Genomic DNA, 27579 nt, shown 5'->3' with positions numbered 1-27579 from the left:
TTTCAGGGTGCAACCAGACTGTTTTTCAGCCTTCTTCCCGCAGTTGTCTGCTTCAGGTTGACCAGGGCCAACACACCCACTGCTGACTGATAGGCCAGCTCAATGTCACGCCTCCCTTACGGGAAGCCTCTGATTGGTGCGTAGAATCAGCCTACGTGGGCTTACAGCATGCACAATTCATTATCACGCTGATTGCATGGAAGTAATAAAACATACAAAATATGTTAATTTTACAACTTTACATCATAAGGATGATCTAAATTATTTCCTCACATCCATCAATTATTTGGAAGATTGTAAAATAATTTAAATAAAGTTTTCAATCCAGCTTTGGGCAACAAAATGATGAGATTATCCTTGATAATGCCTGCAGGTGTGACAAGTTATAAATATTAAAGTCTCCTTTTTCCTAAATCTATATTTAGGTAACACAGCCAGTATTTATATCATAAATCATTTAGGCATGTTTCATGGTGTAAACTTCACTTACAAGCACATGTTGTGAACTGGCTTTGCTGAAGTCCTATTGGTGGTGCTCCAAAGCACCTACGCCTTCATTTTGAAATAATTGTGATCTCAATAAGGAAACATCTGTTGACAAAATGTTCATTATATCATTTGGCTGTTATAGAGATGAACACATGCATCTAAGATAAGGGATTAGTGCAGCAGATAAGAGTTTCAGGTTTCAATAAGCCAAAAATAAGTTCAGATGTGAGATAAATGTACATTTTGTCCTTTAACATTCAAAGAATGTACAACTTTATTAATTGATAAGAGGTTTTAAAACTATACAATTACTCACTATCAGTAAACATGAGAAGAGAAGCAGATTTTATGTACGAAGCTCCAGCAGTTACCTTACAGTGCCACAAGGGAGTACCTTAGGACCCTTGTAAATTTCCATTTTGAAACACCTCGTGATTTTTATCTTGAGAGGCATTATATTAAAAAGTGTTTCTTCTTCTTCTTTATTAATGAGCTACCTATAAATCATGACACTATTGAATTCAATTCAAGTTTATTTATATAGCGCCAAATCACGACAAGAGTCGTCTCAAGGCACTTCACATAATAAACATTCCAATTCACAGTTCATTAAGCCAGTCAGAAATAATGTTTCCTATGTAAGGAACCCAGCAAATTGCATCAAGTCACTGACGAGTGTCAGTGACTATACAGCAATGTATCTATAATGTGTCTATAGTTCTATTGTGAGGTCTTAGTAAATGTTCTGTTTGGTGAGATCAACTTTATTGTGTTTATCCTAGTGGATCTCTAATTAAATGGGTAAACTAGCAGTAACACATCCAACGCCAAGGAAAGCAAAAAGTTATTATCAGGAGAAGGAGAATGTTTAAGTGGTTAGCAGCAGTGTGCTAGACGATGGTCCCCTCCATGAGGCCACCACAGCTCAGCAGAACATCTATTGTAACCTTCACAGATGATTCCACAATGTATACTTCTGCAGACACAAATATGAAATTGAACAGGATTTTAAAAGTATATTTAGCAGTAATAGACAAGAAACAAATTCATTTTGAATAAAGAAAAAACAAAGTGCACTATTTCAGTATCCGAGGTTATTGTTAATGCTGGATGACTTGAAAATAGAACAAGTCACAGATGTTAACTTACTGGGGTTTACAGTGGATAGACAAATGTCATGGAATAATCATGTAGATATTACAGAGATTGGGAAGAGGAATAGCGTCAATTAGACACTGTAGGAGGTCTATGCCTACTAAACTGCTTAAACAGGTTGTCCAAGCTTTAGTGCTGCCCTATTTAGATCACGGCTCTGGTCGAGCATGTTGATGCGTAACGGCTAAATTACAGATAGCTCACAATTAAGCAGATTGTCTGGCTTTGCAGTGTTCATACCGTACTAGTGTAGGTATAATAAATCCTCATTTATCATGGTTAAGTGTGGACTGGACAAAATGCTCACGTCTGTGTTTTACTGAGAGTTGTTTAGACCAGTGGCGGCTGGTGAAAAATATTTTTGGTGGGTCTGTGCTATTTTTTTTAAACAAACTTGTGCTTTCTGAGCTTTGTGCACAACTTCACTATTTCCTGAATTAAGCACAGCTCTTTTATTTCCTGTCTTACATTATTGGATAAACTGATTAATCCAGGTGTGTCTGACTGTTGGCAAACTGCCTTGCAGACCAAGGTTGAAAAATACTGCATTAAATTGCACATAAAATAACATGACCATAAATGGTAAATAGGCAATGCAAGAGGCAAGTAACAAAAACATTTTGTTTAATTTCAACATTTGAGTGAACACGAAAAATTATGAGCAGGTCACTGTTACAGTAATGGTAGTAAACACTACTTAGACAAAATGCCAGAAATTTACACTGTTAGGACTTATGGAAAGTGGAAACACTTTCATAGGAAATAATGTCATCAGTATCCTCTTACAAATGTCATATTTCCCACTTTTTGGGACAAATCAGAAATGTTTTATTGTCCCAAAAGCTGGGAAATTTGTTTGCTGCAGCAGAAGTGTAACAAGTAAAATGGAATCAGATTGATGTATGTACAAATTTACTTGAAATTCACATTTACATGATTAAATATGTATAATAGGTATGTGTGTTGAAATTAGTTTTTACAGTTATTGCACATTAAACAATGTACATGTTATTAAACAAATGTCCCGGTTTGTGGGACAACCAAGGATTTCTGATTCTGATTGTCTTGTTTACAGAAATGTAATGTACAGCTTACCTCTGCACTCAGCTGCTGTTCTCCCTGTCCAAACGCCCTCCGTTTCTTTGTTGGCTGCTGCACTGATGCGCTGCATTCCTCAGTCAGAGAATGAATGGAGTCCCCAAATGAGACACAAGTTCCACATCCACCTTCTGTGGATCCCAGCCGTTTTGAATAACAAACACAGAAAGCAAAATAACACATTAGCGTGATTGCATCCAGCTAGCCACTGCTTCCTGGTGTACCAATTTTGGGAGAAGCGTTGTGTGTACAGTTTACCCTTCTCCTTGACCTGCTGGCTTATCTTTACGTCGGGCTGATCTGGTCCAAGCTCTTTGACATTAAGTTTTTCCACCATAGTTCTCCTCTCGAACGGATACTGGAGAAGAGACCGAACTGAATTCAGTGGCTGCTGAGATCCGGTATCCTGGTTGTAGGCTCACTGGCATCCATGTCTGCGTCTGCTCCATGTGCGTCACGAGTCACGACCAAAAACGTGCTGGAGTCGAGACTCTCCGAGTTCTACCGAACACCAACGAAAGCCTTGGTGGTAGCTCTATCGCCCATCATGCTTTTGAAACGTTCTGAAACAACGTCGACGCTGATTGGATACATTCCCATTCCTACCCTTTGATTTTCTTGTCAGCAATTGGACAGCTGGTCTCGTCCTGTTTGGGCGATTGAAAAACAGCACACAAACTCCACCGCTCGGCAGAGACCGGCAGAGACCAATATATACATATATATATATATATATATATATATATATATATATATGATTTATTTTTGTTACAAAACACACAATTAACTTAGAATATGTGATTATTGTTCATTTTATTTTATTTTTTTTAAATAAAAATTAAAAACTGTGGGGAAACTGGGAGGGCGGCGCCCTATCGCCCTCTACTGGCCAGCCGCCACTGGTTTAGACTAAGGTACCAGAATTATTTAATAGAAAACGTGTATCTTTTTCTGTTATACACATTCATGCTACTAGGCAGATGTCATTTGACAGGTTTTTATTACCCGTGTGTCAAACGACTTTAAAGCCTCTTTTAGAAAACAATGCCACCAATTTGCTGCAACGCCGTGGCAGAAATGTTTACACGCAACAATCGCTGCACTCCAGTGCACACTCGAAGAATGTCAGCTGTCCTCCTCGCTTAACTCACGAGATCACAAAATATCTCAAGTTTATGCCATTAAATGTTTACGCCATTAAACCAAAAAGAAGGACATCACATTTGATATCGCTGTTTGACGTCATATGTGTTGTTCCTCTCCACTGCCAGGATTAAAGCCATAAAAAAACACACTGCTGCACTTGTTGTTTCAATCACCCCCATAGAGTCTAATTTCTATTTGAAGAATCAGATTCAACTTTATTGTCAGTGCCCCAGCGTCCTGAAGCATAGAAATGTGTCTCTGCAGCACACCCTGTCCAAGAACAAAACAGATACAGGCAGACCACCAGAGCAACCATCGAGGCGCTCATTTAAAATAGAAACAAATCAAATAAACAGAAATACCATACCATACCATACCATCTTTATTTATAAAGCACATTTAAAAACTGCATGGCAGACGACCAAAGTGCTGTACAGAATAAAAAGTAAAAACACAATATAAAGCAATACACAGTCAACAATAAAATGCACAACAAGGCAGATAATTAAAGTCAATAAAAAGACACATAATAAAATAATAAAAGTCAGGGATTTAAAAATGCCTGGTCGTAAAAGTGAGCCTTCAGCAGCGATTTGAATATTCTACCAAAGTAAAAGTAGGGAAAAGAGAACCCTTATCTAACATCTCAGCTTTTATTTGATAGTAAGATTATTTAGGTTTATTCAATCGTGTATTAATCAGTGTTTCTGCCTGGTTCTCTCTGCACACCATTGAAGAGACTCTGGGACATTGCATAGGGGATCTTATCACTCTGCTTTTATTTTGGTAGAATACTTCTGTTTAATTTCTTGTTAAATTAATTGTTTTTTTATGAGTGGGATATGTTAGTTAGCTCCCAACTCAGTTAGAAAAGGAAGCAAGGAAATAATTTTTTAAGATTATCATGTTTTTTCAGTAAATCCAAATATTTCAGGAAACCAGGAAGTGATGACCAAAGACAACCTGCATTACATTAAACTTTGTCAGATATTTCCACAAATCTTTGTGCATCAATATTAGTTATTAGTGCTGACCTTCATTAGAAAACAAGAGTGGAGCTCACTGCAGGCGATTGGGGTAAACTGCAGGTGGAGTTACTCACATGCTTTGCACTTGATGATTTGTAGAAAAGACAGCCTAGCATTACATGCTCGGCCCATGCCAACCGTCCAACCTACTTTTGATGTATATTGCTCTGTTAGGTTTAGATAACCCACGAATCAGATACAGCCTGGTGACATGAAAATCAGAGCAGGGTGAACAAATTCCTGAAAATCCATGCCCTTCGTCTTGGTGTTGCAGTAAACAAAAGGACATGTTGGTAGTAACAGATGCTGGAGACTTGTGCTGTGATTGTGGTGATGATTACAGACTCAACAACAGGAACACAACTGTGGCAGGATTACTGAAACATGATGTGTAAGAGCATATTTCCCATCCGAGCACACTCTCATGTGAAACCCCCACTCGCAGACAAACTACAGCCACATGCTGCATGGTGACCACAGTCGAGCGGTGATTTATGTGGTTCTAAATCGTTCAGCTGCATGAAGGTGAATCATTTCCCATTTCTGTCTGCGGTGAACCTTTTTGAGCAAGATAAATACAGCTAAACACAGCTTAATCTGCTTGTACATCAAAAATAACAAGTTCAACAGAATTTTAACTCAGTTTCCACAGAGCTCTACGGTCTGATGTACTCACTGTCATTGAACCTCTGTCTAAAACACAGGACTGCATGTGTGCAGAAGGCCCAAGGGGCCAGGCTTTGGTAGGATATATTTTTAAATGTTTTATTACAAAATTTAGAGAGCAGGAATCTGCTAAATTTAAAACCCAGAAGCCATTTCTGTCCCGTCTCCCCTGAGATCAAATTTGATTATAAAAGCAAAACAAACTTGGAGCTTAAAAACCCCTCATTAAGCTACATGAGAATCATAATTGTATTTAAACTGGTACTTAGTTACACTGTAATATTGAAGGTTTGTGATAAATTATGCAAATGTAAAAGGATTTTCACATTAGAACAAAATAAACCACCAAACCATTATCTGTGGAAAATTAGCAAGTAGTTCGAAATATTAAGCACGTCCTAATAAATTGTCGGTGTTGACATGAAAATTAGTCCAGTTATTGAATATTTAATTTGGATTTAATTATTTTCTTATAAGAAATATCAATAATTTACCTTTGTTAATTTTTTATCCAAAGTGAAGCTTTAATATCTAATTGCTCTAAAAACTTGGCACCTTTAAGCCGAATGTCTTATTTAGCATCTTATATTAATCTTATTTTCTTTCAGCTTCTTACTTAAATACAATTAAAACGTTTGCTCTTGGTTGTTTCAGAAAAAGATCGGGAAGTTTCGGAAGTTGGATTAACTAAAACGCTAACAATCAGCTAAAGCAAAATGGCTGATCTGTTTTATTGTGTCGTTACGTTTCTTCTAGTGATTTTAAACCCATGTTTGCCTAAAACTGGACAGTAAAACAGGTAAAAGTAAAATTTACCTTCAATGTAAGTTTGATCAAAGCCAGAAAGAGCCTCTGCAAAAGGACTAAAGAGCTGTGTGTTACCCCCAGAGCCACAGGCCAGAGACCCTTGGCTTGGTGAGTTATTTAAATGCATCACTTTTTGCCACGTTTGTGCCTGCAGGTTCAGAGCCACCTCATCAGACGACGTGGTCAATAAAAATGTATACATAAAGAAACCTGTGCACTCTTGCAGATCTAATAGCATCCCCATTGACAATCAGCGTGCATTGCAGTGTGGCATTCTCATCAATACCACTATGGATCATTTAGCCAATAAACTTAACAGCTGTCAGAAGGTATGCTTTATTTGTCTTAGTTACTCATGGCTGTGGGGTCGCTGGGTGAAAACTGTTTCTCAGGGAGGAAGAAACAAACAACATCCGGTATTGTTGAAAAAGATTTGGGGAAAACAATGAGAATTCTGAATTTTTCAAATCAACTTTAAGAAAAGTTGTGATAGAGAACTGTTTCTGCTTTCGGCTTTAGAACCAAAAACACTTGATCAGTCATGTGACTTACAGCTATAATAGGAAATCTGCAAAACAAGCTAGCTTAAGACATTTTTTCTTGCCTCCTAAAAACATTCTAACATAGCTACAAATACATTGTGGAGATAAAAAAAATAAAACAATGAAAAAATAATAATGTAGTGGTAAGATTGGTGTTTAGTAGGCTGGTCTCCTGTTTCCTCTGGCAATTTGCGTTACAGTATCAGGTGGATGTACTAGCCGACGGGAAGGGTGAGCGTTCCATGACAGTGTTTATATTTAAAAACTAGCTTGTTTTGCAGATTTGTCACGGCAGCTTTAAAGGGATAGCCCTCATTCGTGAGTGTTGTGTGAGGTATGGTAAGTCAATATCTTACCCGCAGCAGACAGCACGCTTTATGCCAGATGATCTCAGATGAAACCATGAGAAGATTTCCGACTACAAAATTTAAATTACTTCAAAGGAAAATGTAATTGGAAATTTCTATTGCATTACATTTGCATCTGACAATTACTCGCATGCTGTGACTCTCTGTGTTGCAATGGCCCAAAAAGCACACAGGGAGCCAAGTCACTCCCATCTACTACCGGAAAAACTACCATGGAAAAACAAGAAAATTAATGCAAGTCAATGGGGGTAAAACCACAATTTTTTAATTCCACTTGTAATGTGTCGTGGATTTTACATATGATGTTTGTGAATTTTAAAGATGCATTTTGATACCAAGAGTGTGCTTATTTTCGAACCTGAGGAAAATGTTATTTTAGGTTTTGTTTATTGTGCAAAGACCTAGTTGGACGTCCTACAGACGGGGTCTAGACCGAAGGACTCAACATAGTCATGATCTGCACGTCCATGCGACGTTGACTGTTTGCAGGGAAAATAAGTCCAGGACTACAAATGTGCTTCATGAAAGTGATGTCATCAAACCAGACACAGAGAAAAACTGAGGGAAAATGGTTGTAAGTTTAGCGAACTTGAAATCCTTCCTTCAGAAGGAAAGAACCACCATATATCTGGCCATGTGGTAAGTAGCAGCTACGCTAGGGGAGAGGAGATTCTGTGGTGACATCATATATGCGACATACTGGCTTGTATTCATGCTAATAACAAACTTTTACAGGCTGATAAATCTCAAAGTATGTGACTGGCATGGTCGAAACACCCACATGAGCATTTCAGGTTTTTTTAAGGTTCCACACCAAGCATTGGCAGATTTTTAAAATCAAATGACTTGGAATTGGATTGGATTTACTCGTGTGTTGGTAAAAAAAAAACGTGATCGGAAAATCCCTAGTTAAAATAGAGATAGTATTTCATGATGAAACATACATTTTAGTGTTTCATGATGAAACATACATTTTAGTGTTTCATGATGAAACATACATTTTAGTTTCCTATCCCTATCTGGCAACGCCAAAGAAACTGAGATTGCAGTAACCAAATTTGACCACAGGATGCCACTATTACTCTATTCTTACACATTGCACGTTTAAATTGAAATTAGTCATATACCCTATAACCCAATCTGGAAATGAAATGATCCTATATCGTCAAACTCTGCAAGGACGTTTTCTGTGTGCTTCAAATGATTTGGCTTAATTAACCTCTTGAGACCCTGTGTCCACATAGTAGGACAAAGTACTTTCTTTTCTTCAATTTTTTTAATTATTTTGAGACACTTGATCTTTAGTTATTTATAATTTTTCAACAGTTTTAATTATTTTTCAAATCTCAGCAATATTATGTTCACGTATGAGAGTCGACTATTTGCAAAAAAAAAAAATTGGCTGTAGATAGATATTTTATGATCTGATATTCCAGATTATCCTGTTTCTACTGAGATTATCCAAACAAACCATTGGGGGGGGGGCATGCCCCCTCCCCCTCTCCGGCAGTAAACAGGCTCTCAGACACACTCCCTCCGTTCACATCGGCAGCTTCACAGCCTCACAGCAGAGACTGTCCAACTTGTTCTCATCCAGGCGCCGGAGGAAGAGGAATAGACGAGAACCGGGCGGATTTATTTTGCGTTACTGATGTTCGGAATGGAAATCCCGGAGCTGGCGGTGAGAAGTTGTTTTATCCGGTTGATCGCATGAGCGCGAGCAGCAAACTCACGGTAGGTTTCACTTCTTCTGTCATGGTTCATGTCTTTAGGTTTTGTTGTTACGGGTTTGCCTTTTATTGTTGAAGATGAGATACATTTTTCCTTCTCTGCAGACCGAAAAGTTTGTCTGTGAGTGCTCTTTGTACACACGCGGAGACACCATCATCCTCAACATCACTAATATAACGGAGTCCTTTCAGCTCCTCGACGCTCTGATTCTCGTCTCACTTGTGAATCAGACGGGGATGAACAAATAGCTGCTGTGGTGTGGAAATGGATCAGTCAGTTTAAAAACACAGTAAAACGCTTCCGATCGAGACTCCCAGGTAAAGGTGCGCTCCAGTGTCTCTATAAGAGGAGACTTTCATTGATGAGATGCTGGATTCTCAGCCGTGAGAGTCAAAACAAAAGATTTAATGTGGACCAATAAGAGCAGCGTGTCTCCGGAGGGTCGGAGTGGCCCCCTTGTTCTTGTCCAACCAAAGACCCACAGAGGACCACTCAGCTGCAGGACACACCGGGGAAGTGTCCTCTAGCGCCCACTCTGTTTTTAATGCCCTTCCAAACTTAATAATTCCTCACAAATCACATGCTTTTTAGCATTTTCCACATTTTAACACGTGAAAGTTCACATCAAGTCTTTTCTCACGAGATTCACCTTCATTTAAACTCATGATGCAATAAGAATAAACCGGAAATAGCTGCTCGTTTAGCCTCATATCTCCTTCAGACTGATTTTTACACACTCAGGTTCAATAGGTCAATCTGCATTTTAATTACTGCACTTGGGTCTTAATTAAGCACCTATCTTGTGGCTTTACCACTATTTTTCTTCTCCAATTTAACAGTTTTAAATACAGGGCTATGCTTTAGTGAGACGAAGGGAGGCAAATAAGAGATGAACATATAATATTTAAGCTTTACTATAACTTCAGGGTTAATTTATCACCAGCAGCTATAGGGCTGCAGTAACAATGTGTCATTTTTACCTCTAATCTCTGGAAATATTCATCAAAATGTTGTTGAAAATGAGTTAAATGATGCCCAGTTGTTGAGAAAAATTAGCAACGTTATAACTATAACTATAAAAATTGGGTCTAAAATGGGAGCAGGTCTAAATCTCGGGGCAACGTCATATTAGACGACATATTTCCTTCTACAGGAGCCCATGAGGACAAAATTAGTTTACTGATTTATAACAAGCGGTTACAAAACTTTCACCATTCATAAATGTTGTTGTTTTCCACATTTACTTCTTCACTCGTTGCCAGTGATGAAAGGGAGTCTGATGTGCTCGTTATTTTGCTGAAGGTCGCACTCCCAGGGATTTTTGACCCTAATGGGTATCCGTTGGTCAGATCTTACTCAAACACAAAAATACTTGTTTGTGTCGGATAATTTATTTCTACTCTGGTATGGCTAAGTCTCCATTGCTTATCTGTCCAGTACAGAAAGTATGCCGGAGTGTTTGTTCTTACTCAACCAGGCAAGATGCAGCAACACCCATGATTTTCACACCTTGTTAATTTATTATTACTATTAATAAGGGTTAGGCATTAATTACATTTTAAAGGAGAGTCTCTTTAAAATGTGAACTCATCATGTTAAATAATTGTGATCTCAATAAGGACCAAAGTAATTATTCTGTTCTAATCTGACATTCAATTAGCAATTTATAACTGCAGAATTATCACTGGCAAAATATGTAATAATCCTCTCATGACAATCATCAATGTTTGCATGTGCCTTCTGTTTCCAGACACTGATGATGGCCCTCAATTCTCAGTTGCTTTTATGTTGCTGGAATTGCGAAAAGTCAAAATATTTTATTTCGTAATGAATTTAGCACAGGCTTCTGGAACCCTTTTAAAGTTACTTTGGGAAGGGATTGGTGACCAAGTTGTGAAAATAGGGTAAATTCAGATTTTTGCTAACATTTCATGAAGAAAATTTGCAGGAGTGTTGCGAATTGTTTTGAAACATCATGTGACAGTGACACAAACAAAACATATAATACTGATGGCAAAAATGCCAATTTAGTGTAATTACAAAAGAAAATATGCATTTTTTTGTTGCAGTTTTGTCTGTAAAACCAGCTATTGTAGCCCAGTAAGATCCACTCTTTATCAGCCATTTTTCACCAATTTGCATCAATTGCATGTCTTTGGAGCAGTAGAAAACTCATACAGAAACAAATGTGCAAACTCTTTGCAGATAACCAGCGAGCGCTCACATATCTAACCCATAACACCACAATGCTACGCAAAAAGCTCTAAATAACCTGAATAAAAAGCTAGTGTAGAACCTAGAAAAGTCATTTATTTTTACATCTTTAAAAAGCTCCATATTTTATTTATGTAAATGTACACGTCTGTTTTGAACTTCATATTCAATTCAATTTCAATTCAGTTTATTTATATAGCGCAAAATCAAGACGAGAGTCGTCTCAAGGCACTTCACACAGTAAACATTCCAATACAGGCAAGGACGTAATTTTCACTTTAGAAGTGGGGGGGACACGGGGGGGGGGGGGGGGGGGGTGTATCTTTACAGTATGTTCTAATGGGAAACCGGCTTCAACGGTTGTTTTCCGCTTGGTCCTAGTGCTCAGCCAGTGTCAATTTAATATAGAGTAATATTATTTTTGGATGGTAAAAAGTGCAGGGGTCAAAACTTGACTTTGGAAAAAGTGGGGGGGACATGTCCCCCCTGCCCCCCCCCCCAAAAAAAAAATTACGTCCATGAATACAGGTAAGTTCATTTAGCCAATCAGTATAAAGTTTCCTATATAAGGAACCCAGCAGACTGCATCGAGTCACTGACTAGAATCTGAGATTTTACAGCAATCTCCATACTAGGCAACATTATGACTGCATAACTACAATGTGTTTAAATGTTATAAATAATTCCCAACTAAAAGATACTTTGTGTTGATGTAAACCTTTTAGGTCAAGTGTATCCAGCCCTCGCCCTTGAGGACTTTTTCCTGCATGTTTTCCATGGTCCCGTGTAGGGTAAACCAATATATCAGTAGGCCAATATATGGGGCTGATATTTACCATTTTTATACATCATGCACCGGCTGATATATCTCCTTAGTAAAGCCGATTTAAAGTCAGGCACATTCATAGCCAGCCCGGTGATGCTGCAGAATTATATTTAAATATATATTGTTGTTCCTGAATATCATCAGAATAATAAATGCACCAAAGAATTATCTTCAACAAAAACGTTATTTATTTACCAGTTTTGAATATTAAATACTTGATCAGTTAATTGAGTTTCTTTAGTTAGATGTCTGACTTTAACACTGAGCAGTGCACAAAAATAAAATGTAATGGTTTGTTTTATTCAGAGTTCAAAAACTGATTCCGCTTCAGAGATTTTGAGCATCAACTGATGTTATTAGTGACATTTTGCATGAAAACAAGGTGGAAAATGTCGAGATATCGGCCATACAAAACAGCCCCAAAAATTGTCCTTTGCCTGACTGTGACCTCTACATATTGACAACAAAACAGAAAAAATGTACCAAAATCAGTTGGCTTCTGTTCCGCTGCATCGGCACAACTGATATGAATCACTGGGTGACTGATACGTGTCAGAACTTGAGAGCATGCTGAAGAGGTGATTCAGTTGTAAAATCAGGTGTGTTAGGGCAGGGGAACTGCTAAAACTCACAGGACAGTGACTCTCCAAGACCAGAAAATAGGAATTATACAAAAACTCCCAATGTGTTATGGCCTCTGCTTATTTAAAGTGTATTATCAGTGCCATGTAATATTGTTTTGAACTATTTTAATTGCACTGATTGTTGTAATAAAATTTAAAACAGTGATCTAAAAAATCCATTTAAATATTTGAACAATCACGTCTTCTTATGGTGCTCTTGCCTGCAGATGTCAGACCAATTAGCCCCCACATTTTAATTCTCAGGTAAATATCTCTGTTTCTGCTGTTCTTTCTAATTAAAGATTACTCTCAGCCTGCAAGAAGCAGGCAGCAGACAAGAAGTCTCTATAAAAAGGAAGATTGCACCTTTAAATCCCAAGAAGGGTAAATACTGCATTAACACAGTCATACACTAAACTTTGAGAACACCTATGCCAAACACGCCATTCACGATAAGAAAACAACAATTGTGTTTTTACTAATTATTTAACAAGCATAAAAATTATTATCTTAATCGGAGAAGACAAAACAGCCAAATCCTAATCTTCTAATCTTAAACCAATTAACAAAAGAGCTACGTGATGACATCTTTCTCCTAGAATAAAGTTTCTCTCCGTTAAAATCAGGTCAGTGTTTCAGGTTGCAGATTTCATAATGATGCTGTTTACGTGACACAGTGAGGCATTTGCACTCAGTGTGTGTGTGTCGGAGTGTGCAGCTTCTTCCAGTTTGACAAAGTGTATGGGGGAAGCTGAGACACAGCATGGCTCTGACTGGTGGGGGATTCTCTTCCTCGCTGCAGCGTGTTATTATACAACGAGTGGGCCGGGTGATTAGAATGATTTAGACTGGGCGCCGTGTGCGTGGCCTCCAGCAGGCATGCTCTGTTTTTGCTTGAGCGTTTCATCTCTCACACCGCAAATTTAATCTAGAGTGAATGAAGTATTTTGATTAAAGTTTTTTTTCTTTCTGTTTGTTTAGATGTACTTTTCTTTATATTGTCTTGATCAAAGATAAATTTACAAAAGGGGACAGGATTATGAATCCGATGGAAAAAATACCACTCATTTGTGAGTTTTCAGTCAGATTTAACACTAAGCAGTTTCCTGCTCCTCCGCCCTGCTGGTTGAAAGTGGAATTACGACTGTCGTAAACAGTTCTGCTGTAGCTTCTTTGTCTGCGTCGGTACGGAGACACGCATGCCATTATGCGTCGGTGCAAGGGCTCTCCGACAGGCTCACAGAGGGTGATGGAGCTGTGCCCCAATTTTTAACTATCTGTCTAAATTGATGGAGACTTGAAGCTTGTGATTGTTCAGGACGCTGCTTGCCCAAAGTAAAAAGATATTTAGCAGCAGACATGGAACAGATTGAAGAATGCATCGCAGAAACAGTATGAAAGTATGAACATTTATATGCACCAAGCGTTTTATTCGTGGACGAAAAAGTTGAGAAACATGAGTTTAGAGGTGCCGATTGCATGAAGGGGTGGAGGAGAATGTGTTCAAAAATCTCTGAAGTAACAGTATAAAGACATCAATAGTTACACTATCATGGACCAGATATGTGACTGTAATGGTGGCAGGATACCTCAGAATAGAACTACGCCCTCTGTTGTCCTGGTGGGGAATTGCTCTGTAACACTCCCCAGTCGACGGATAAGTCCTAGCGCAAATACGAGTGCGCCTCTCCCTTGCAGAGCTGATAGGCTTAACAATGAGCTAATACTAACATGAGCCAACTAATAATAAAATAAACCATGATGCGAAAAGATCCACACTGTTGGACAAAAATAATATAGCTTACAAGTCCTATAACAACAATGCCAGGTCACCATCAGTTCATGATTTTGTAGCCTCCTTTTGTTCCCACTCACTAGTGAAGGCCGTGCTGATGTTCACTCTGGTTTTAGCTATTTGCTTCACCTCCAAAGACATTACTCCCTGACTTTTACTTCCATGCTCTGCCATGATGCCAACAAAAAAGCAAACTTCTCTTACTTCTTCCTCTGCTCTTTATTCATGATCGGCTAACTGGAAAAGCTAACAGCTAGCATAAAAGCTAACAGCCATAAAGCAAATAAAGAGAGTCCCCTAGGACACCTACTCACTCCACAAAACTGTTAAGTGCAATATCTGGCCAGTAGAGCAATGGCGCTCCCAGAAATACCCCCCCCCCCCCCCCCCCCCAGGAAAAGACAGTGTTAATAAGTCATATTAATGTTCAGTCAAACCATATATTGATCTTGTTTATTCAAGACATAATTGTAATAATATAATTGTAGGGTTTGGTAAATTGAGTGCTTTAGGAGCTCAATATTTATTACCTCTACTTATGACCAATAAGCTGTGATACTCTATCTAAATATAGAATATCAACCTGCTTGGTCTTTGTGTGTTTAATCAGAAGATTATAGGATTCTTTGTTTTATTTGGGGATTGTAAACACTTTGTTTTGATTCAGAAAAGTGTCAGGTTTATAAAATGAAGAATGTATTTTACAAACAATTAAAACATGACAGGTTAACTAACATTTACTGTGATGGATGGAACTAGATGTGATGTATGACACCTATGTGTGAATGCAATGTTATCAGAACTTCCGTATCTAGGAGAGCTGAATTCTGGATGAAAAAGAATCTGGTTTGCATTAAACTGTGAAGTTGATTATTATTAAAAACACATCAGACACATTCTGTCATGTCTACATACCTACTCGAAGACCCTCGTGATAGATCCGGAATGTCGAAGTCCCCGGACTTCCAGGCACCGAGGTCCGTAGAAGAAACTGCGGCACTACTAGACCGGTCTCAGAGTGGTCTCCAGGCCACAACAGACGGATGGAACCACACGTCTGGGACTCTTAAGGAGTCTGAACACTATCAGCTTGTTCTGCAGGAACTGTTGCGGTATCAGCGTCGTAGGTGCAAAAAGATTTTGACGACGTGTCAAAAACTTTGATGGGTTAAAGAGGTTTTGCTTCAGATGGCCGGTTTGAAGCTTTTCTCAAGAACTGATGAATCACCAGAGTGATCCAGTTTTAATGTTCTCATGTTATGATTTATGTAGCCAACCAGAGGTTGACATGATGAGGAGTATTACCAAGACAACTCAGAAATACACCTTCTTTGATCCGGATGCTCTGATCTGGGTAAAGGACTATCTATGTGTCACACGTTTAACTTAACTTTACTTTGTCCTTGTGTGAGTGCAAATGATGATGACCTTGTCATTTAAACATGCTGAAACATATATCAATCAATGTAATCATAACATTCATTTCAAACCTCAATCATTGAGCACAGATTATATTATAATTATAATAAGGAGCAATAAACAAACGTTTATTTAATGATTATTTAACTTATAAGTTTTAAAGGTTCATATTTAATTTAAGAAATCATTCTTTGATTGAGCAACTAATCCGAGCTGTGAGTGTTCCTTATTCAGAGGCATGAAGAATCCTGTAGGACGATAAGGGAAGCTTGGACCTTGATGAGAGAACATTATTGTTGACATTACGTTATCACGTGTTCAGAGCTGCAGAGAGGCTCTGAGCTCCAGCTGATGGGATGAATGCAGGTCGATTTAAAGGGAACACATGCAGTCTCGTTTCTCCCTTTTGACCAGATGTTGAATGGTCAAACTGTACCTAAAAACTGTACCTAAAAACTGACCATTGCTGGACGTTACACAATTAATGAGTAAAGAAATAATCATAAAAAAATATATACATACGTTTCTGCTGCTCACCGGTGGCTGATTGCTGATTGGCTGCACCTGGCGGTAAGGCGTTTCCTGTTTCCTGTTTTCAGTGTTGCACTCCGTGTAGCTGTTTGGTGTTTGGGGCTCGCTAAAGCTGATTTAATTTCTCTGTACTTGGATATCTCTGAGTTATTGTAGCACAAAAGCACGCTAAAACACACATTTTCTGTTGTTCCACCTAGCTTTTAGGGAACCATTTGAGTTTGCACGCAGTTTATTTGGTACTGAACAGTTTGCTCGTCCAGTTAGCTTAGCCTCAGCACGGCTATGGCTACTTCTGTCTCTGCTTCTCCGTCTCCTATCTCTTGCTCTCTGTGTCAGATGTTTAGTTACTCCTCTGCCTCCTTTAGTGATAATGGTACGTGTAATAAATGTAGCATTTTTGTAGCTTTCGAGGCGAGGGTGTCGGAATTGGAGTCCCGGCTCCGCGCTGTTGAAAAACTTGTAAACAGCCGTAGTTACTTAGCTAGCGCGGGGCTAACTAGCTCAGAACAACCACGTAGCGACCCTCCAGTGGAACCCGAGCAGCCGGGACCTCAGGCCGGCTGGGTGACGGTACGCAGGAAGCATAGAACCCAGCCCGTGGGCCACCACCAACCCGTCCACGTTTCTAATAGATTTTCCCCGCTCAGTGACGCACCCACTGATAAGCCGACTCTGATCATTGGCAGCTCCATAGTCAGAAACGTGGCATTAGAGACTCCAGCAACCATAGTTAAATGTTTACCGGGGGCCAGAGCGGGCGACATTAAATCTTATCTGAAACTGCTGGATAAGGATAAGCGTAAATACAGTAAGATTGTTATTCACGCTGGCGGTAACGACACCCGGTTACGCCAATCGGAGGTCACTAAAATTAATGTTGCTTCGGTGTGTAAGTTTGCCAAAACAATGTCGGACTCCGTAATTTTCTCTGGCCCCCTGCCTGATCGGACTAGTGACGACATGTTTAGCCGGACTTAGGCCTAGTCCACACGTAGCCGGGGTTTTTTAAAAACGAATACCCGCCCCTCCAAAAACTTGCATCCACACCACCGCGTTTTAAAAACAAACTCTGTCCACACGTACCCGGATAAATACGTTGTTAAGGACATGCCAGACCTGTAGGCGGCAGTACTTCCCCCGTTCTTAACCTCGTCCTTCGTCTGTGGTCTTCCGCAAGGAGCAGTAATTCCGCTTGCAAAAACAAACAAGCAGAAAGCGCTTGGACAATTGATGGATCGGGTAGTGACAGAGCTTAGCTCTGAAGGCTTCCATGATGCCGGCTAGTGTAAACACAGGTCGCACACGTGATGTCAGCATTGCTTTGTCGCGGAAAGTGACGTTGCGGACCTTAAAACTCCGGTTTTGTCCGTCCACACGCAGTCACCCAAAACGGAGAAAACGCAGATCTTCACTTTGGCCGGAGTTTTTAAAAAGATCCGTTTTCGTGTGAAAAAACTCCGTTTTCGTGTGGATGACAGGCCAAAACGTAGAAAAATATCTACGTTTTGGCAGATCCCCGGCTACGTGTGGACAGGGCCTTATTAATCAGTCCCTTACAGATTAATAGTTACAGTTTGTTTGAACATCTTATTCTTAGTTTTCCTAATCCAGATTGCAAAACTGTAAAACCACTCTTGTTTGTAGTTTTATATCGTCCACCAGGCCCTTACTCTGAGTTTTTGGATCAGATCTCTGATTTTTTATCTGATTTGGTGCTAAATACTGATAAGGTCATTGTAGTGGGGGATTTCAACATTCATGTGGACATCGAAAATGATTGCCTCAATGTAGCCTTTAGTAATATCTTAGACTCAATTGGTTTTACTCAAAGAATACATAGCTCCACCCACTCCTGCCATCATACATTGGACCTTGTTCTGACTTATGGCATTGAGTGTGAGGAAATAACAATCTTTCCACATAATCCAGTCCTCTCGGACCACTTTCTGATAACCTTTGAGTTTTTTATAACTTGAGTTCTCGAGACATGAAAGTAAATTTCATTATAGTCGGTCTCTATCTGACAACGCAGTTGCGTCTTTTAAATAAACTGTTCCATCTTTACTGTCCTCAGCATCTCAGAGGCATGTAGCAGAGGGCAATATTTTCAGTTCTAGCCCCTCACAAATTGATGCCTTAGTTCATCATGTTAATTCCTCTTTACGTGTGGCATTAGATGATGTTGCCCCTTTAAAAAAGAAGGTAATTAGGGACAGGAAGTTGGCTCCCTGGTTTAACTCTCATCTACGAGCCTTAAAACAAAACTCTAGGAAATTGGAGAGAACATGGCGCTCTACGCACCATGAGGAGGCCTGTCCTGGAAAAATAGTCTTGTGCTTTATAAAAATAAGCTTCAACAAACTAGAACTGCTTATTTTTCAGCATTAATTGAGGAGAATAAGCATAATCCAAAATTTCTTTTCAGTACAGTTGCTAAACTTACACAGAATCATAGCTCTGAGCCATCTATTCCCTTAGCCCTCAGCAGCAATGACTTCATGGGATTTTTTACAAGTAAAATTAATTATATTAGAAACAAAATCTTTAGCATCCTCCCTAATGCGATTTCTTCTTCCTCAGTAAGTGAGGCAGCTTCAGAGGTGACTCTAGAACCTCATCTGTGCTGTAACCGTTTTGATCCAGTTGAGCTTTCGGAGTTATCAAAAATATTAGCTTCATCTAAACCTTCAATTTGCATTTTGGATCCAATCCCAACCAAATTATTTAAAGATGCAATTCCTTTGGTTACTGCCCCCATTCTAGATATAATCAATCTATCCTTAGTAAATGGGTATGTACCACAAGATTTTAAGGTTGCTGTAATCAAACCTTCACTTAAGAAGCCTTCTCTGGATCCAGATGACCCAATGAATTATAGACCAATATCTAACCTTCCATTTTTATCCAAAGTCCTGGAGAAAATAGTGGCCATCCAAGTATGTCAGCATTTAAACACTAATGCTCTGTTTGAGGAATTTCAGTCTGGTTTTAGAGAGTATTACAGTACTGAAACTGCATTAGTGAGAGTTACAAATGATATTCTCATGGCCTCAGATAAGAATCTTGTGTCTGTTCTAGTCTTGTTAGATCTCAGTGCTGCCTTTGACACAGTTGATCACAATGTTCTTTTAGAAAGACTTGAACATGTTGTAGGGATCAAAGGAACAGCGTTAGGCTGGTTTAAATCCTACCTGTCTGACAGATTTCATTTAGTAAATGTACATGACAAATCTTCTTCATACTCCAGGGTTACTTGCGGAGTACCACAGGGTTCAGTGCTTGGACCAATTCTTTTTACTATCTGTATATGCTCCCAATTGGTAAAATCATTAGACAGCATGGGATAAACTTCCACTGTTATGCTGACGATACCCAGTTATATTTATCCATTAACCCTGATGAACCTAATCGGTTGGGTAGATTACAGGCTTGTCTTGAGGACATAAAAAATTGGATGACTCTTAACTTCTTGCTTTTAAATCAAGACAAGACGGAAGTTCTCATCTTTGGACCAGAAATCCAGAAAAGGAAATTGCTTAGCCAATCGCCTGACCTTAATGGCATTACATTAATCTCTGAGAACAAAGCAAGGAACCTTGGTGTTATCTTTGACCAGGACATGTCATTCAAATCCCAGGTTTCACAAGTTTGTCGGATTTCCTTTTTCCACCTTCGGAATATTGCTAAGATTAGAAGCATACTTTCCAGGAGTGATGCTGAAAAACTAGTTCATGCATTTATTACATCAAGACTGGATTACTGTAATTCATTACTCTCAGGAAGTCCGCAGAATGTAGTTAAAAGTCTTCAGCTTGTCCAAAATGCTGCAGCTAGAGTTCTGATGAGAATTAAAAAGAGAGATCATATCTCTCCTGTCTTAGCTTCCCTACATTGGCTACCTGTTAAATTCAGAATAGATTTTAAGATCCTTCTTCTCACATATAAAGCTCTTAATAATCAAGGTCCATCATACATCAGTGATCTGATTGTTCCATATGTTCCTAACCGAGCACTTCGCTCTCAGACTGCAGGTCTACTGGTGGTTCCCAGAATATCTAAACTTAGGATGGGAGGCAGATCTTTTAGTTATCAGGCTCCTCTCCTGTGGAACCAGCTCCCAGCTTTAGTCCGTGAGGCAGACACTTTGTCTACTTTTAAGAATAGGCTTAAAACATTTTTATTTGATAGGGCCTATAGTTAAAATCTGATGTTAGCCTAAATCTGGACAAGTGGGGGAGTAGAGGGAGGTGGAGTGTACAGTCGGTAAAGACGGCTCTCCATTGCCCTGCCTCCAACATGCCTAATTCTAAATAGGATAGATTATCCAGAGTTAACTCTGTAGTTATGCTGCTATAGGCTTAGACTGCTGGAGGACACACTGACCACTTTTCACACTCTACTGCTTTATTCTACAGTCTGCTCTTTAACTGTACTATTTTGTGCAATTTCAGCTGTTAACTTTATTTTCTCTGTAAGTGTTTTTCTCCCCAGAAGAATCTACAATGACGTTCTGCTGAGCTGTGGTGGCTTCATGGAGGGGGCCATCGACTAGCACACTGCTGCTAACCACTAATACATTCTCTCTCTCCTGATAATAACTTTTTGTTTTCATTGACTTTTGATGTGCTAATACTAGTTTATCCATTTAATTATAGATTCACTAGGATAAATACAATAAAGTTTATCTTTCACCAAATACAATATTTACTAAGACATCACAATATAACTATAGACACATTACTTGTGTGTGTGTGTGTGTGTGTGTGTGTGTGTGTGTGTGTGTGTGTGTGTGTGTGTGTGTGTGTGTGTTTGTGTGTGTGTCTGTGTGTGTGTCTGTGTGTGTGTGTGTGTGTGTGTGTGTGTGTCTGTGTCTTTGTCTGCCTGCTCTGTCTTCTCGATCCCCAGTGAGTCGTGGAGGATGGCTGCTTATACTGAGCCAGGATTTTCTGGAGGTTTCTTCCTGTTAAAAGGGAGTTTTCCTCTCCACTGTCACTGCATGCTTGCTTAGTATGAGAATTGCTGTATAGTCACTGACACTAGTCAGTGACTTGATGCAATTTGCTGGGTTCCTTATATAGGAAACATTATTTCTGATTGGCTTAATGAGCTGTGAATTGGAATGTTTATTATGTGAAGTGCCTTGAGACGACTCTTGTCGTGTTTTGGCGCTATATAAATAAACTTGAATTGAATTGAATTGAAAATAAGTTTTGATTTCCGTAGTTTTCTTGTGAACACAGCAACACAGGTGAATTGACCTAAAAAACATTTTTAAATTACATCTGAAATAACATTTTAAATAACTGAAATATATTTTTCTGAAATGTTTGTATTAGTAAAATTTAAGTTAAATGTTTTGGATACGTACTGTTATTTTAATTAAAATGAATAAAGGAGCAATGCACATCACCACAGGCTAAACTCTCCTAGAGTTACCACAAGGACCAATTTGGTGTGCCACCCCAAAAATTTGGCCACGCCTATCAACATTTTCTGGGGGCACCCCTGCAGTAGAGGACTCCAGAGTAGTGTCAAATATGAAATGTTTCTAAATCAACAATCACTGAGATCAATGTTAAAGCTTAAAGTAAAAGAAAGAAATAAACTAGAATTACTTAAAGAAGCCAACCGCACCAAAACACAGCTCTTAGGATAGATTTTCCTGACATTTTCCCTTCAGATTCATGTGCTGTTTTTTTTCAGTGACAGGCCAGACTCTTAATTACTGCAGCACAGACTGAAAGAATGCCTTTGTTATTGAAATATTTGCCAGAGATTTCTCATGGGAAGAGAAGACAAAAAAAACTTTGTAGAATCTGGATTAGAACGCTTTGCTTTTAGTCGAGAGAGCTGGAAAGCATTTGGCAGTAAAACATATAAAGAGTCATGCCCTTATCAAATTCATTCATTTAGGGTCAATAGACTTTGACAGTGATTAAATGTTTGCCAGCTTCTAGAGAAAATGCTGAAGTCCATATTGGATTAGTGCATATTCAGAGTTAAAGCATTTGGTTTGAGGTGCTAACCTCAGATATTTGAGTCCAAATGCCATCTTGAGTTTACTGTTCCACACATTTTAAAAACATTTCTTCTTATTTATGCACTTTGTTTTAATATTCTTCAGAGAGGAGGCTTTGTATCCGGATTTATCTAAATCAACAAGGACGTTCGGCTGTCAATATGAGTTACAAATTCCAGCCCTGGTCTGATAACTGACTTTTTTTCTGCCTTCTGAATGTCCTTTCTCAGCCTGAGAGCCTGAAGCAGCACTCTGTGTTTCTCAAATGAAGCGTCTGACCTCTCCTTAAGGGGTCTTTTATTTCAGTCACTGCTGCAGGAGTCAATAATGCATCAGGGGGTTGTTCACCAGTGCACACATGGCTGTCCCTCGACCCCCCTTCAAGCCATATGTACACGTTCCCTAATATAGTTTTCCATTTAGTCCCTGTTCGTTTATTTGATCTGCATCATGCCAGGCTAAGCTGCAGGGACATGTGTTTCTACTGCAGCCTCACAGGAAGGGAGAACCTCACGGCTGTCATCCAGATCACAGCTCAGCCTGTGATGTCTCCTCCTCGTGGCACCATCTTTGCAGCTTTAGTTCTACATTAATACTACATAAACAGTAGGATCTGCTGTAGGTCCCCCACTCTAGAGGCACGTTGTGCTTCTGCTCAGTAGGAGTCCCTCCATTAAATATACAACCTAAATGAGTTTCTAGGAAATAAATGGTATGAAAATTTAGTATCCACATTATTGTGAAGAAATGTATCATGATTAGAAATATTATATTTCACAAAAGTGTTGAAAATGTGCAAAACATGCTCCTTCAAACTGATGTTTTGCACAAATGACAGGGTCTGCAGCATTGGGTTTACCAGCTGTCTAAATGTAGGTTTATTATTAATAATTCATTTGATTTTATTAGAGGTGTTCATGTTTTATTAGTGTTACTCTATTACACATTTAATCCCTGACTTTTTGTTGGAAAACTTCAACAAGGAGAGGTCTGCAGAATGAAAAGATGAAACGCTCATCATTGAGACTATATGTACTTCAATGGCCCTGTAAAGATGCAATGGCAAATTTGGAAAACAAACTAGCTAAAAACATTATTTTCATGCCTCTTAACAACACTCTAACATAGTATAGTTATAAAAGTAAATATAGGTGGAGATCAAAAACAAAACAAAACAAAAATTCATAAAGTGGTTCTCTCGCATTTATCTAAAAACCTCAGCAGTGTTAGAGGTTTGCGGCACAAAAATATCAGAGGAGAAACAGTCGGCTGCTACTACTTCAACTTTAGCACAAACTAAGATGTATGAACCTAGAAAATGGTGACTGGTGTTTAGCCCTATCTCGTTTCTTCTGGTAACGTGGGTTTCCAGTTCCTGCAGAAGCGTCTCAGGGAAGATACCCAAGGGGAGAAGTGAGTGCCCTGCAACCGTGCTTGTGTTCAGCACCTAGCTCTTTTGCAGGTTTGCAATAATATAGGTAGAAACATTCCCGGTAATTTTATTTTTTTTAATTAAACATGTTTTAATGAGTCTTATTGTGAAATTGACACTCAAAATATCAAATTATTTTACTCCCTGATCTAAAACTACATGCATTTTAGCAGTTTTATGAAATACATTAGCACTCATAACCTAGCTGGCTCCAAAGGTTGGATAAGTTTAACAAGTTGTTACGTTCACCTGGGGTGTAACACAAGTAATCCATGAGGAAAACAGATAAATTCACCAAATCTCAAGGACCCAGCAGGCTTAAAACCTGACTCTGCATTAGAGGACCTTTTAGATCTGTGTTTCCCTCATCAACACCCCCCAACCCCCATATTGTGCAGACTATTAAAAAAATGTGTTCTTCTAAAAAGCTAATTCCCACAATAAATGTGGATCCCTCTGGAAGCGTATGCACTCTGTCACTGCTGTCTCCTTGCGTCTGTTGGTCAGTCAAAACCTGCTGTAGCATTTAAACGGTGCTGTCAAACATTTTAATAGTAAATTAATATAAAGATGGTAATACTAATAATAAGAAATTATACAAATTCTAACTGATGATTGTTTCATCCTAGGGCTGGGCGATATGGCAAAAATAGAATATCACGATTTTTCCAATATTTTATCACGATTTCGATTTTATCATGATTTTTTATCCATGAATAGCATAACTTCCATTGCGTATTAAAGAAGAGAAACATTGAATAAATAAACATTTATTCATATTAGGAATAATCAACACAGCGCTAACACACTTATATTTTAAACTCACACCAGAGATGATAAAAGCCCTGAGAGAAACAATTACAAAAATCAGTTTTTCTCGTTTTTCAAGTAACTTAACATAAATTAAAATCGTTAACATATTTAAAGTGCAAACATGTCAATTGCAAACGTATTGTGCAAACTTGTTCAAAATACTCTGTAGCTCCCAGTTGCTCATGTAGTGGATAGTTAAGCTCAAATACGGCTCTGATGTGCGGCTGGACCAGAGATCGCTTGTGGTAGCAAATAACTGCGCATTCTGAATATTTTCTGCAACAAGTCTCTAAATAAAGTAAAAATTTCCAGTGCAGATTGGAGACAAACCATAGAAGCACTGATTTGATCTCATTTCAGAGAAAAATAGAACAGGTTAGATGCACCTAATAAATAAAATTACTAACAAACTCAGGAATCTTTCTTTGCTTCACTGTTCTGGTGCTGAAAATATCACTAATGCGGATCAAAGGAGATACACAGATGAATGCACCTCTTATTATTTGGAGACTACATTTACTGCAGCTGGCAGAGGCAGAGATTGTTTCTATTGATACACGGAGTTTACAGAATCATTTTAAATGTTAATAGGGGAAGACTGCAGGAGGGAGCGGTAAAATACAGGGGGTCCCCACCAAAAACAAGAAACTACGAGTCTGATGAAACCCTCAGGTTTTCCATCAGGCAGTCACGGGGCAGCTCCATCGACCCAGTGACCGAGCTCAGTCCGGTACCGACACCGGCTCGGCAGAGGGTGAACGAGCCGAGGCAACGTCGTGCTCTGCTTAAGAAGCGGTGTTATTTTCCTGCTTCAGAAGAAGCGTCCAACGTGTTTTTACGCTTTCTCCGAGACATGTCATGTCGCTAAGTTGTTAGCGCCGCACGCTAAGGAAACCCTGCGTTCCTCTTCGGAACGAAAACCTCGTTGTCGCTCAGCCGCGGCCGAAGCCATGTTTGTTCACACACAGGTGAAAACAAGCGGGGCACTAATATATTACTATGACTCACTCTGATTGGTTAAGGGTCAAACAAAGGCGTGTCATTCGCCTGAGGTAAGTTCCCTTTTCATTCAGAGGCAGAAATTCAACAGCAGAGATGTGAATCGTGATAAAACGGTCTCTCAAAAATGACAGACCGTCAGATGTGTAGATCGTAAAACGGTCTAAAATCGTCATATCGCCCAGCCCTATTTCATCCCCACTGAATTCATGCCACGCCTTTAGTGCAGGGCTTGCGCAGTGCAACCACAATGCTAACATTGTCAATGGCAGTCTACGATGGTGCTGATTTTGGTGAAAGGGTGGTATAAAAAAACTAATTTGGACAAACAGCGCTTTGCTTCTTTTCATCAGCAGCACTTTGTGGAACAACACAAACAGTTTCAGAAAGCTAAAAACCCTGCAAGCTGCAAGGTGTTACTGTGCTGTACCCTTCCATCTCTACTCTCTTTGTGTTGCAGGGAAACGGTGCAGCCCAAAAAGCTCACAGGTGTTCATCATTTCACTCAGCCCACCAGACCACAACACCATGGAAAAAATAAACCTTTAATACTTTTCTTCCTGCAACAGGCTTCTGTAAAACTGCGTTTAAAGCCACAGAACAAATATTAATTTTGGATCAGAGGTTTGGTTCAGGGGAGGCTTTGACATTTTAATCTTGCTGGCTGTTGCTTGAGTACTTTTGGTTGGTGCTAAAAATGCTTGGTTCTCTTTCTTAACATTCGTTTCGATGTCTCACTATGGGATACGCCCCTCCGCGGATTCCTCAGAAGCACTTATCTCAATACGCCAATCCTGATTGGCCAGTGACCGTGACGTACGCGTCCCCCTGCTACTATAAGTAGCAAGCGTCCCCACGCACGCACTATTCAATCACCTCTTCTCGCTTCGGTGGTTGCTTATCTCTGAGGTAAGTTAGCTCAACTGTTCACAGACGGAGCCTTCTAATATTCTCTCCGTCGCCGAACGTTAACTTACCGTCCTTCTGTCCTGACCTTCACCATAGGCTCGGGGCATAACGAGCAGCTTCACACTCCAGTGCATCTGCTCGTTCTATGCTAACACACCAGTTATCCAACATGGAAGCCGCACCTCCCACCAGAGGAGTCGACGGCGCAGGAGCTCGCCTCTGTACCTGTGGGAACAAAATCTCAAGCAAAGACCCTCACAGGGTCTGCTCGAGCTGCCTCGGGCTGGAACACGCCCAGCTGGCATTGGAAGTCCCCGGGTCATGTGAGAGCTGCACTTGCTTCACCCTGAAGAGCCTTCGCTGGCAGCTAGCGCGCCAAGCTAGCCTGTCAGGGAAGGACCCTTGCCTGCCGGCCTCTGGGCCACCGCCTGGGGACGCCAGCGAACATGTCCTCCCGGAGCCGTAACCGTGTGCCGAACTCAGCTGGGGCTCACAGCTCGAACTGGCCGGTCCGAGCCACCCCGCCGAGGACGTGTTGGAGTTGGACTACGGAGACGACGAGGACACTTCGGAACTCCTCATTTCAGAGGAGGACGACGTCTTTCTCCCCATCGCTCAGGCCTCCATGCCTAGCTTTCCGTCCTCTCCCAGGGATGGAGCGGCTTTCCCGGCCGCCCACCTGGACATGCAGTCAGTCTGCCGACGCGCTGCGACCAGGCTCAACATCCGTTGGCCCACCGTGGTCACTGAGGCTGTCAGATCCCGCTACGAGGGAAAGAAGCTGCCTCAGGCCACGAGGGCGGCAAAGCCCTTCCTTCCCGCCTTCCCGGAGCTACTCCAAGAAGTGAGGTCCTCCTGGGACAAACACCCGTTCAGCTCCAGGTCTCCTGGCCAAGGAGCCTCCTCGCTGGACTTCGAAGGGATGGAGAAGGCTGGCATGCTTCGTATGCCGCCGATGGAACCGCT

At 40.0% G+C, this 27579-nt stretch overlaps 1 protein-coding gene across 1 annotated transcript in view; it reads left to right on the top strand.

Annotated features, from left to right (window-relative positions):
* The first annotated feature begins 8901 nt into the window (after positions 1 to 8901).
* Positions 8902 to 27579, top strand: part of LOC107387792 (carbohydrate sulfotransferase 15) — a 61857-nt gene continuing 43179 nt past the window's right edge. Inside the window, exon 1 of the mRNA XM_054749258.2 lies at positions 8902 to 9033. The gene's annotated coding sequence lies outside the window, so the exon portion shown is untranslated. The remainder of the gene's footprint in view (positions 9034 to 27579) is intronic.

Source organism: Nothobranchius furzeri, chromosome 16 (assembly GCF_043380555.1).
Source record: "Nothobranchius furzeri strain GRZ-AD chromosome 16, NfurGRZ-RIMD1, whole genome shotgun sequence".
NCBI lineage: Eukaryota > Metazoa > Chordata > Actinopteri > Cyprinodontiformes > Nothobranchiidae > Nothobranchius > Nothobranchius furzeri.
Note: the sequence above shows the minus strand (reverse complement) of the source record. Positions and strands in the feature narration are given on the sequence as shown.